Here is a 14,511-nt window from a genome sequence, read left to right on the forward strand (position 1 = left end):
GTACCATTTCTTTCGTTGTTCAACCGGTATAACAGGGATTGGACCAATGGGCTTTAGCTTTCCTTGGGCCATTAGTCTTTGAAGAGCATAAGCATAGGTACACCCAATATCAGTAAATACTCTTGGGCTTTGGCGTTGTGGCCTTTTGGACCCATTTTCGAGTGCATTAATAGCTTCCACAAAGTTAGTAGTTGTGAGAGCCTTACTCTTAGAAGATGATCTCGGGTATCCCTTAGGTTTTTCGACTTCAGTGGCTCTAAGATCGTCTTCGACTTTCCTTCCACTTCAGGCCAATTCTTTTAAAGAATTGAAATTATGGTACTTGAGAGCATCTCGGTAGATGGGTCGTAAATTCTTTATGAACCTATCCACCATTTCAACCTCATCGGGCTTATTAGCTAGCTTCACACTTTCACCACGCCATCTTGAATAGAACTCGGTGAAACCTTCTTTTTCTTTTTGGGTCATCACCTCTAATGTTCTCATAGAGGTTTGGATTTCCACATTATCAGCATAGTGTCTGCAGAATTCCACTGTGATGTCTTCAAAAGTGGGAAAATTCTTTAGGTCTAAGTTGTAGAACCATGCTTTTGGGTGAGTACCCAAGGATTGAGCAAATATTTTAGAGAGCATTTCAGCAGGTACTCCCTTCAAAGCTAGGTAATCCTTGTAGGATTTAACATGATGGACCGGATCCTCAGTATCCTAAAACTTTGGAATATCAGTAAGTGCAAAGTTTGCGGATAGTTTGTCTAGAACTGGGGTATAGGTCCTTGCATTTTCGAAATTGATACTTTTCCCTTGGGCTAATTTCAATCTATCTTCAAAAACCTGAAACCGCTTCTCCAAATCGGACTGAGGTGGGACGGATGAGTTGGTGAGCTTGGACTCGATATTCTCCATCCGATCCATCATACATTTCATTGTCGCACTAAGCTTGTTGATTGCTTCTTCCATTACTTTAAGTCGGGTATTCGGCGGCCTTTCTACAAGAAAACCCGCACCAATCAATATTTTGGATAAAACCTGCACACCTTGAATTTAACCCAAAAAATTGACCCATATGAGAAGACTCAGACTTGAACAAGACTATAGGTTCGACCCCTAGGTTCATTTTGACATGGGTTAGACATATGGTTGACTTTAGACATCGGTTTGACCCAAACTTGGGATTTTACAGAGATTCGACGATCTAACGACTCGATTTTAGACTGGGCTTGGTATCACCAAACCCGTGATTGGACCATGTATGGCCCATGGGTTCGATGGAGGGACGCCTATGTGGGCTAGTTGAGGTGTTCCTTGTGGTTTGACTTGGACTCGTGTGATTTGGACCCAAGATTTTAACTTTTGTGATCCAAATGTGTCATATCCTAGATTTTTTGGGATGCGGGGTAGATGACCTTATATAGTTAAGACACTACCTTAAACTCGACTCAATCTCATGCTTGATTAAGAATCGGGAATTTAAATGAGTTGGATTAATTTGAAAAAAATTTGTATTGAATTTTCAAATCAAAATGGGCATTATAACAGCCTAAAAATGTCCTTTTTAGATCGTTTTTGAAAATTGAAATATTGAAAATGCTATTTTCAAAAGTTCGGATCGAAAATAGAGTTAAAATATGGGTAAAAATCTTAACTCTGTTACTTCGCTTAGGAAGTGATCCTTTCGAAAGTTCGGGATTGGTAAATAGTCTTTCGAAAGTTCGGGATTGGTAAATAGAGTTAAAATATGGATGAAATCTTAACCCTACTTAGGCATTATTTCGCCTTGGAAAATGAATCTTTTTTCTTTCAAAAGATGATGAGTTTAAAGACTCGGGATTGAAATAGGGTATGTAATTTTCGGAAATTTGGGTAAGAAAGACGGACCAAAATTTTGAGTTTGATTGATTGAAATTAATTGAATTTTCGAAAATAGAAGTCTATTCTAGACACGGGATTTTCGAAAATTGGTTTGAAAAACATGACTCGGGATCAAGCAATCACGTAGTCATTCACATATTATGGATGCTATGCATGGCCTAGACTCTTCTAAGTCTCGGTCGGTCTTCTAAAGTGGGTCTATGTCAATGATTCCGCTTCATTAGGGAAGAGTAGACCCGCCATAAGTATTGTACAAAATGGTCGGGAATCCACTTTCTAACCTCCACGAAACCACCTTGGTCTTTAAACCGGACATAGTGGATGTCATCAAGTAACAATGCAATCGATACATGGGCTTGATGGTCCTCCTAAAGTCTCAATTAGGGTTTATGCATGATAAACAAAACAAAAATATGAACTAGGTAAACCTAATAGCCATTATTTTCTATTTTCAAGCTTCAAGTCCCCAGCGGAGTCGCCAAATTGTGGACAAGGGAAATTAACATCCACGCGAGAATATGTGATTTAAAGTCGCTACTAAATTTTTTAATGAAATTTAGAAACCAAGTAGAGATTTAGGTTCGTTTGAGTTTACGTGTTAGGAAGTTTGATTAAATTCTTTAATTAACACTTAAGCCCGTCCGTTGCAATAACGGTCTCTACTAATAGAAAACAATGGCTATATTGGCTACGAGTTCATATATGCAATCGTTGTTTTAAAACCCTAGCATGTGAAATCAATTCTATGTCGATTTAATGCAATTAAACTTCATCGAGTTATTTAGCATGTGAAGTTCATTAACTATTCTAGTAAACAAACAAAAAGGAGATAGAGAAGAAAGTTTACTTATCTTTAGCATAAGATAGATTAGCAAACATTAGTTGCATAACAAATTACAATAACAATTGCAAATCAAAAAACAAACGAATGCAAAAGAGCAAACCAAGGAGGGCACGCATAACGAGGTTGTCCGAGACCTATTCGGTCAATTTGGGATCGTACAAGACCTATTCTAAGTCAAGTCGGGTGTCATTCATGTGACATGTGATAAACAATCAAATTAGATTAAGTTATTTCATAATTAATCTGATTAAAATAAACATGCAACCTTCACTTTAATTATTTCATAACTAAATTAGACATGTGAGTTAATAAAAAAGATTTCATCTTTATATGTTAACATGCCAAAAAAATATCGGATCTAAACAAATTCTAAGATAGATCTAATTAAAGAACATAATTAAACAAGTTCTATGCCTAATTGAAATAAACATGCGATATGTGCAACAAGATTGTCAGAAATCGTTCTAATTCCTAACAAAAAAACAAATCCACATGTAATATAAGCCATCCATCAGCATTAAAAACAACACATGATATCCCATCCTCCTTCATACATAAAATTATAGAATGGGTTTTTCTATGGTGTACCCTCCAACTTTTAACTTTTCTACCGTGTACCCCTACCTTTTTCATAATCTATCATGTACCCTTAAACTTCATTAAGTAGTCCTAAACGTGCCCTTTTGTTAATAATCTGTTAACTTACCACTAATTCCGTCAGTTTAAGCTTACTTGGCATGATTTGCTTTTATTTTTGCTGACTCACCCCTACACATGTATTTCCCTCCAAATCCCCTCCAATTTCCCTCCTAAAACGTACCCCTCCTTTTCTTTGTATTTATTTACCTTACATCCCTCATTTCTTCTCCTCTGACTCCTCCCTCTTTCTACTTTCTGAAAAAAAAAATTCCTTCTTCTTTCTGCCATTATGTCATCCTCTTCTTCATGGATGAGAAATAACCCAATTGAAGGCCTCGAATTTAAAAATGAAGCTTGCAATCGATGCCGAAGAAATGCAGTTCTCAAAATTTCTGGGTCGGTTAGTAATCCAAGGAAGGCTTATTTCAAATGTCAAGAATGCAATGTTTTTGTTATGTGGCTGTCTGAAAAGCATATCATCATAACACCTGCTTTCAAGATGAGAAATATCAATGCAGATGATTGTTTTTCATCCTCATTTGAAGTTATTGATGAAATTAGAAGTATGAAAACTGATATGTATGAATTATCTAGGTGCACAAAGCTTGTTATGAAATTGTATGGTCTCATATTATTTGTACTTGTGCTAGTTATTGTTGTGAAGATGTAATGGAGATATTATGGAGCAATAAAGTTGGAGGTTTTTTTATAGCTTGGCTTTTGCAAAAAAGTACATTATAGTTTCTCTTAACTATCATCAGCAATCAATCAACCAACTTAGTTTGCATACAAGTCTGCCTAACACCAAAATAAAGAGCAACTATTTAAAGTTTGCCTAACACCAAAATAAAGAGCAACTATGTAAAGTTTGCCTTATACAAAAAAAACAGCTATTTGGAATCTGTCTGATGCTCCTCTTCAAAATATAATGCTGCTCTTTGATTTGTCTGATAATTAGGTGGTCTTCCTCCTCTTTTTCTGTGCTTGAGTTGATGTTGTTGCCTCTTCTTGAGTGCCCAGTTCAGTAGCTTGTGAAGGTCTTACTATATCTCTTTCTAACTGACTTAGTGATGGATACGCCGAGGTGTGTGAGTCTTCTATCAGCCCTTTCTTTGATCTACTGTTGCGAATTTTTCCTTGCATTTCATCCTTCTCCTTGGCTGTATAACCTCCTTTGCATGTTTTGGAGTTGTGTCCAAAGCAGTTACATTTCTTACACTTGACAGTAATTGATCTCTTGCCTTTCCTTTTCTCCCCTTGCTCTCTTTTCCTGTTTCTTGATGGTCTTCCAATGGATCTCCTTAGTGTAGGGGGCTCAAGAGAAGGAACATCAAATACTGGCCATTGTTGTGTATCAGGTATAGGGTTAATGTTGAAACCATATGCTTCTCTATACTTTCTCACTGAAAACCATTCACTACCAAAGTCAGATGGCTCCTTGTGAGCATCTATTATAGCTCTAATAGCATGTCTACAAGGTATACCACTGATCTGCCAGTAACCACAAGTGCAAGTTCTCTTGTTTAGAGATACTGGAAGATAAGTCCTTCCATCCTTAACCTCATATTCACCAGGACCAGAGAACAATGTTTGACACCCTCTTGAATCTTTGGTTAGCTTTTTCAGCCTTTCTTGAATGTTTGGACACACTCTATTCTCATCCCAGGATTCAGCTATGTGTTGCCTTGTAGCATGTCTTACCATAGCAAGTCGCCTAATACCTAATTTACATCAACAAATAAATGGATTACTTATATGGATTAGATGTATAAATAACTTCATGTAAATTAAACTAGACTTACCTTCAAGTAGAGTCAATATTGGATTAGTTCTATGTACTCCCAAAGTACTGTTGAAACTCTCAACAAAATTTGAGGTATTATCCTCAGCAGATAAGTCAGGATTAAACATGTGTTTGGTCCACATTTCCTTCTCTCCTAAGTCCAGAAACCACTTAGCAGCACCCCTTCCTCCATGTTGGACCACCAATTCAAGAGCTTTCTTGAATGTAAATTCAGAGGTTGCATTAACTACTCTCCAAAAGAGGTTATGCATTAGGACACCAGGGTAATCAGCTTTGAAATTTTTGCACAAATGTCTGGCACAAAATCTTCTGTATGCTTCAGGCCAAACAGTATTCAAAGCAGGCTCAACACCCTTTTGTCTGTCAGAAATGATAGTCCAATTGCTTCTGCCACTGTCCTTGAGGATGTATTTCAAATGCCAAAAGAAATTGGACCAGCTGTCCTTGTTCTCAGACTCTACCACAGATACTGCCAAAGGTAAGATCTCATTGTTGCCATCAATGGCAACTGCTGTTAGTAAGACACCACCATGATTACCCTTCAAATGTGTTCCATCAACACCAATTAAACTTCTACAACCAGCTATCACCCCCTTAATTTGAGCATCAAAAGCAATGAATATGCTCTTAAATTGTAGAGGATGTTCTGGACTATTCACATTAACCCAACTACAAATTGCATAGCTTCCTGGATTGGTCCTTTTAACCATTTCACAATATGCTGGCAGCATTTTGTATGACTCATCATGACCACCATTGATCTCTTTCATGGCTAACTCCTTCATCCTATAAACAGTTGAAGTTTTCATTTTCAAACCATACCTCTCTAGTAGTAGATCTTGGATTGATTGTCCTGATATGTCAGGATTTGCCCTAATATCACCCAATAATTTTTTGGCTACCCAATCTGAAGTGGCCATAGGATTGTGATCTTTGACACCAGCACAACCATGTCTTTGGTTTCTTATATTTTTGATTGCCCAACTTATACCATCAGGGAGTACACTAGCATGAATCCTCCAATCACATTTTAAGGTTGCGCATTCTGCTGTGTACCTCTTCTTGTCTGCCTTCACCACAATTACATAAAACCCCTCTTGTATGCAATACTCTTTTAACACATCCTTGAAGTGATCTTGGTCCATAAACAACATCCATGGTCTGAGTCTTATTCCACCAAATTCCTGCTTTTCATACAATTCACCATTTTCCATGAGTTTAGAAGAATATCCTCCCTCATCAGCATGCCATTCCATATTCTCATATAGACTATAACCATCATCAATATAATCAAGAGAAGACAATATCAGGTGATCCTCATCTTCTAATTCAGTCATATCATCATCATCATCCTCCATATCCTCATCAGATGGATTAAAACTATCATCAGTTTCACTTTCAGAACCCTCATTTCCCATAAACTGGCCCTTACCCCTTGCTACTGACTTCCTACAGCTTCTTCTCTTCTTAACAACTACTGAAGAAACATTCTTAGGAACAAAAATGCCCATCTTCTTAGCTGTAGCCTTTGGCATCTTAAACCTTGAGTCACTGACTTGGGTTTGACATGATCTTAGCCTTTTCCTAAGAGACAATAATGAACTACCAGTTTCATTTTGAGAGGGAGTTACCAGGTTTATAGAAGGAATTTCATTTTGAGTGAAAGATATAAAATTTTGGGTCACTTCATTACCATTTGAACCAACATTATGAGAGGGGACTATTTCATCTGCAAATGAAATAGAGGGTTTTTGTGGCCTTCTGAAAGGTAATTTCTCCTTGAAAACAGTAGGCATCACCATAGCATTTGCATTTTGTGTGACTTCATTACCATTTGAACCACCCTCTTGACTTGCCCTTAAATTCCTAGCCAAACTAAGAACAGCTGATGGTGTAGTATCACACCCAATCCAAATATCAATCTCTTTCTTCCCTTCTAGCCTACTAAACATTTCCATTAATGACTTATCATCCTTTAAAACATGATTTTTCATCATAACTATAACCTAATGATGGATTTCTAGGTAGTTCGACATTATGCTCTTTAGCCTCATCAAGCAGGTCATTGACCACATCAATTAACAAACATCTGTCAGTGTCATCTATATTGACATCGACACAATCACCCCTGAAACGCATTTTTAGTACAACACTCTCCATTCTGCAAATAATCATCAATTATAATTCATCAACTAACAAATAATCAAATGAAATATCAAGAAATTCATGATAACAAAGCATGAAACTTTATCGTCTTAACAGTGCACATGTTATAGAAAAACACCAACACCAATATTTGATAAACAATACATTACCTGAAGATGGAGGCGGATGGGTAAAGGCAGATTGTCAGCGATGAACTTGAGAAGCTTGTTAGGGTTATTGAAAAGATTTGTGAATGTGAAGAGGTTGGGAATTGAGATTATGAGAACAGGGGGGGTTTAAGGGTTTGATTTTATTTCAAAAGCATTTTCTATATAAAAAAAAAAGAAAATAAAATAGCTTTTTGTGAGTCAGCCATATATGTGTAAGTGACTCAGCAAAAATAAAGGCAAATCATGCCAGGTAAGCTTAAACTGACGGAATTAGTGGTAAGTTAACAGATTATTAACAAAAGGGCACGTTTAGGACTACTTAATGAAGTTTAAGGGTACATGATAGATTATGAAAAAGGTAGGGGTACACGGTAGAAAAGTTAAAAGTTGGAGGGTACACCATAGAAAAACCCTAAATTATATTATAATAATATCGAAATCAACATGCAAACGAGTTTAATTAACGATATAAACAATATATGATAATAATTGAAGAAAACGAAATAAAGAAGGAAAAAAGAGAAAGGGATTATTGCATCTTCAACCTACATGTATCGTTAACAAAGACTTCGTGTCCTAATCGATTGTAGTTATTGTCTTGAGGGGCCGCCTTCGACGAGTTTGTTTGCAAAACCGAAATCTTCTTAGAAAATAAAGGTTGATTTTGTTTTTAGCTTTGTGAATCCGTTACTAATCCAATTTTAGATCCGAAAGATGTTTTAAAAACCTCAGAGAGTCTAGTTTTCAGATATGGGATTTAAGTCAGGTCGTTTTAGGGTTTGAGGCACGAAATTTTAGGGTTTGTGTCTCGGTGTCTAGTGATTTGATGGGAGTTTGAGCTTTGAATTGTATTCGTTTTTCAATCCTTTTGAATGAAGGATGAATGAAGGGTATTTATAGTGAAAGACTTGCTTGAGGAAGGGTTTAGGTGGGTTTGACGGTTCACATAAAAAAAATAAAGAGTATTTTCCAATTTTTAAACTCCTTCCAGATTCAGATACATTCTCTTAACAAAAGAAAAGATATCGATTGAATTATGGAAAGTAAGGAAGTCTTACTCTCACACGTTTTGAATAAGCAGTGTGAACGAGATTTACGAGCTTATTTTAATGAGTTGTAACTTCCTAAAAGATAAACTTATCAGGTATGAAAAAGATACCGACAAATATTTTACCTTAAAGAAAGATTGGATTGCAATTAGGAAAGCGAAATAAACTCTTTTTTGGCAGTTTGTGTTGTCCGAAATTTTGGAGGCTTTTTATGGTTATTTTCTGAGTTGGAAGCTCCTAAAGTAATATTAATTAGTCTTATTAATATCATAGATAGGTTTCCTACTAGAATTGGAAGATTTGGATTGGATTTATGGAAAGAAGAATAACAACTTCTTAGAAGTTGTAATTCACGGTTTTGGCAACGAATTAGGAGTAGTATTTGACTGGTATTTTTAACTGGATAAGGCTTAGTGGATAGGCTTGAGTGTTTATTTTGGATAGTTGTTGGTTTAAGCTCGAGCTTCAAGGCCCAGGGTAGGTCGATCCGACCGTAAGTGAGCAAAGGTCGAGGCTCGGGCTTGGTTTGGGTAGTTGTGTCGATGGGAGGTATAAGGTGGGCTAAAAATGGTAGGCTGGGTTGCGGGCAAGAATATTTGAACACTAGACTCTCTGTAGATGAAAATGGGTTAGAAATCTTTCTAAACATCGGATCAAAATGAGCTCAAATCAAGCTCCAAATCGAGCTGCTTCGAGCTAGAAAACGTAACGAAACTCGATTTTTTCAAATCGAGATTTAAAATGCACTTTAAAATGATTTTTCAAATCAAAATAAACTAAATAACGAAAGATAATATTTATTTTATTTTCAATAAAAAAAATAAATATGGGTAAATAAATTCAAATTAAGTGAAGAGTTTATGGATTCAAGTACCTAAGAGAGGGAGGGGGTGAATTAAGTACTATTTAAAAATTTTAACTAATCTTAATTGATTTAAGTTAGTCAAATGAAATGATATCTCAAGTATCTAACAAACACCCCTTTTAAATGAAAGTTAAAAGGCGTTTGTTGACCTGACTAGAGGAACAGTGAGACAGACTGTTACTAGTTGGCTTTGCAAATGTTGTAAGCAACAAACCAAACCGACAGTATCGCAGACTATTGTGTTTAATAACAATGAATGAATTTAACTAAAAATTTCAACTTAATCTTTATTGTTTTAAATTAAGTTGATTGACAATATTATTGTTAAATGGATACATCAAATAAATCGAATGATTAAGAGTGTATCACGATTCCCAAAGTAAGTTGTCGAAATCAGGAAGCGACAGTTGTTCTGACTGTTACTTGTTTGTCTTAGCAAGTGAAGTAAAAGCTACAGACCAGAAGTAACAGTATTCAGGACTGTTTCTAACTAAAACGTGAATGAAGAACAAATAAGATAAATTGCAGCGGAATTAAAAGCGAAGTGAGATCAACACAATGATTTTTGAATTGGTTCGGCAAGAACTCAAGTGCCACGTCCAAGCTACTTTTTATTGATTGATTTAGTGATCTACTCCGACTACTAAAAACCCGTACAATAAAAAGAACTCGCAACCTACTCCGGTTGCCACATAAGTTCAAGGACTACTCCGTCCTAGAACTCAACAACTCACAACCTACTCCGGTTGCCACAAGAGTTAGAGGACTACTCCGTCCTAGAACTCAACAACTCACAACCTACTCCGGTTGCCACAAGAGTTAAATGACTACTCCGTCCTAGAACTCAACACTCTAACTTAGAACATTTACAAGGATCAAGTTTCCACAGATTGATTCTTTAACAAGAATTGATATGGACAACTTACAAGATCAAACGGTTCATAAGTGAGAGAGTTTAATATTTAAAGCAACAGTTGTTATGACTGTAACACTTGAAGACTTTGAAAGCTTTGCAAAATATCAAAACGATTTGAAAACTTGAAAACAATTTTGCAAACTCTGCACTCTAACTAGAATGTTTTCAAACCAAGTTTCCTTAGACTGATTCTTAAAAATAATTGAGAAGGACAACTTATTGGTACAAACGATTTCTAGATGAGAGGGTACAACACTGTGAAGTAACAGTGATTTCGACTGACTCACTTGAAGACTTAGAAGATTTTTTGCAAAGAAAATTTCGCGTTCTTAAAAACTGATTTTGCAAAAATACTTTTGATTTCTCTGAAAAGTCTTGCTTTCAAAGTGAGGAGAAGGGTTCCTTTTATAGAGAGGGTAAACAAGGTAGGTAAGCTAGGGTTTGTGAGTCAAAGGTCTTCACATGTGATGAAGACAAATTCTTTCCCAAACTTACACAAAAGAGAGCACTCTTTTAAAAAGCAAAAGAAAAAAAAAAGAAGGTTTGTAATTTATCCAAATAAGCCTTTGATTTTTCAGAAAACAAAGAGTGGAAAATAAGTCATAAGATGACAAGCTTATATAAAAATGGCATAAAGCAAACTTTGTTTTACAAAAGACCAAGGAAACAAATTTGCACAAAGAAGGAAACAATTTGAATTGATAATTATTTAAGCCTTTTGTTTTTAGAGACCCAACTCTTTAAAAAAGAATCTGAAAGTTATCATTTAAATCCAAGCTATTTAAAGTGATAAAAAGGATTTTTGAAAAGTGAAACCGAGTTTCAAGTGTCACGGATCAAGGTAACAGTCCAGGCTATTGTTACTTGCAAGAGTAACAGTAGTCTTGACTGTTGTTGTTGCGTTTAAATGCTCTACTCCTTAACTTGTACATTAGATGACACAATTGACTCTAAATCTTGGGTAGAAAATTATCAACCATTCTTGACGTTGACATTGATTAATTCTTGCTTGAGGAGGGTGCATTATTCCTGAAATGGTACACTTAGAAAGACGATTAAATTGGGCATGTCATCATCAACAAATATGTCCTAAGATTAAGGTAAAGTAAAATGAATTCATTTGAAATGTGAAAACTAATTCAAATTTTATTTAAATTAATTAAATTCCTCGTCGATAACGCCCATTCTAAGTCGAAAATGAGCACGGAATAATGACTAAGTCAAACAGTTGTGTACATGTCGTCCTGTCATCATCGGGTGTTGGTCGGGATTTCTATAGATGCCAATATCGACAGATACGGGTATCTACACCTAGACTAAGGAAATTTAGCTACAAATATTAAATTGTAAACTATCTACTATGATGTATGAAATGCTAGACATGTTTGTAGAAATGATGTAAACTAAATGGTGAATCATATAATGTAAAAATAAACTATGTAATATAATTGAAATGCTAATGACTAAACTATGAAAACGTAAAATAAATAGACTAAGATTAGGATTACCGAAATAGAAATGGAACTTGCAAGGTAGAACAAAATGAGAACCAAAAGCTTCAATAAATTAGAACCAAATGTTTAACAACCAAATGCTTAACAATATTAAAACTAAAGATGAAAACTATGAGAGAATTTTGCTTAAGGCTAAAATGAGAGTGTAATAGTGTATGAAAGATGTCCCTAATGACGGATTAAGGCCCCTATTTATATTAAAATTGGGGCATAACATAAGAGTCCAAGAGTGGGTCAACCCCGATCGGGGTTGCCAGCCCCGATCGGGGGCGTGGGTTTCCAGCTATTCTTCTTCATTTATTGCTTAAATGCTCCAAGGAATTCTATGCAATGTCATTAAGCCTCCTTAATCATCCGGTTAAATGTGATATTTAGCATCCAAAGAGTATCCTAAGAATGATAATTGACTTGGTCTTTTCCACATGAATTTGGACTTCTCATTGGGCTCTTTGTATGATCATTTATATTTATCAATCCATTGCTCCATACTTTCTTCCTTGGGCTTGGAAACACATCTTCGATGGTCATGCTTGGCCCATCTTGCTTCCATTTAGCTTAGTGAACTTGGTGCTTGCTAATGTGATAGGATAAAACCTCTAAATGCTTAGATTCCTACAAAATGTAACAAATACAAACAATACACGTAGAACACAAGATTAGCTCACAAATATACTAATTAAAGTATGATATGCAATAAAAACCGAGCTAAAATGAGGGGTAAAAGTATATATATAAAATAAACACATCAAATACATCCAAAGACCCTTCGCACGCCACGGACAGTTTTATACGGTTAAGTTAAGTGCTATTCATCCATGTCTATACGTTTACAATAGTATAAACATGCTTTCCCGCTCGTAGAGATTCCGAACTACCTCATAAAAATGCCCAAAAAACAAAATATCATTTTGTTTTCGAAAACAAGTTTTCATTTTCTTATTTCCCATAACCAAGTTCTACTTGGTAAAATAAATTTCGTTTCCTTGGCAAAAGTTTTTGTTCCGACACGTAGCAAATAGTTTAATTTTTACGGTTTTCTAAAGTCGATTTTGTCCTTATTTATAAGCCGGGATTTGGCCCCTAAAATTAACCATTAGGTCTGATGGGTCATAGGCCCATTTGAACTTAGTTAGCTAAACTTGACCATTTTGACCAAGTCTCGGTTTTAAACCCATAGTAAATTAGTAATCAATAAGTTTTTTTATTATTAATTAATAATTATAGCTAGACTTAAAATTTTAGAACACCACTTAAGGTGTAAATTAAATATATTATTTTAAGTCCCAAAACAGAATTTAAGCATATTTTAGTAAGTATTTTACTGCTTTTCATTTTTAATTTTGTTTAAAACGGTCTTAATTACTATTTTGAGAAATAATCAACAAATGATCCCCAAATATTACTAAATTTTCATGTAAGTTTTTGTGCGGTTTCCCTGCTATCTAAAGGGAACCCAAACCAGATTTTATGTCAAAATAAATTTTCTAAGTCAGTTTTTCATTTTAGGGTTTGTTTTTCAATAATAAATACATTTTTAAATTTCTATAATTCTAATAAAACTAATTTTTGATATTTATATTCAACATATTATACTCAAATATTTTATAAAATTTCAGAATTATTCATTGTCAAAACACCATAAATTAATTTTTTAGTGATTCATTTATAATCTGGAAATCGGTTTTAGTGATTTAAATTCGGTTTTGGCCAAACCTTTATTAAATTTTCGACCCAAATTTAATTTTTAAGAATAATAATATCATTATTATGGCCCCATGTTTTAGTCTCATAATTTTCCCATATTTTAATTTTTATTAGTCTAAATTAAATGGTTTTAAGTTATATTAAGCCATTGAGGCCTTGTTCTTTTGGACTTCTATTTACTAAACTGAACTTATAGGAACCGAACTGAACTTATAGAAGCTGAACTAAACTTATAAGAGCTAAGCAGAACTGAACTAAACTTATAGGAGCTGAATTGAACCGAACTTATAGGAACTGAACTGAACTTATAGAGCTGAACTTATAGAAGTCAAACTGAACTTATAAAACTTTTATGCTTTATATATATATATATATATATATATATATATATATATATATATATATATATATATATATATATATATATATATATATATATATTAATTTTTCTTACAATTACTTCAATACATTACAATAAAAAATAAATTACATTTTACATTTTTTTTCTAAGCATCTATTTCCATATTATCATCCTACTCGTCACTTTCATCTTCATCTTCGTTTTCACTGACATCATCAAATCCATCTATTTTTTTTCTAACCATCTACTCCTTCCCATCCAAACCAAAGGTAACAGTCGCTTTATCACACTTGCCGAGATACGTTTTGTAACGTGAATGTCTTTAGTTACACATTATTAAAAATTATAAAAATTTGATATTCTTTTAGTATTCATGACGATAAATCAAACAAGATCTCTCATGACTATATTTTGTCTTATAGATTAAGAATAATATCAAAGATTCCCTACGACCATGAATATTGCCAAAAAGCAAGTGTTACCTTTGGTTTGGATGGGAGGAAGTATTTTTTTTAAGAATAATGTGTATAGGATAATTTTAATATTGGTTTTTTTTGCATTGATTTTAATGAAAATGGTACTATTTTTTTTTCAATTCGTCAATATTAAAAAACGGGTATGAATTTATAGT

This window comes from Silene latifolia, chromosome 7, assembly GCF_048544455.1.
Source record: "Silene latifolia isolate original U9 population chromosome 7, ASM4854445v1, whole genome shotgun sequence".
Classification (NCBI taxonomy): domain Eukaryota; kingdom Viridiplantae; phylum Streptophyta; class Magnoliopsida; order Caryophyllales; family Caryophyllaceae; genus Silene; species Silene latifolia.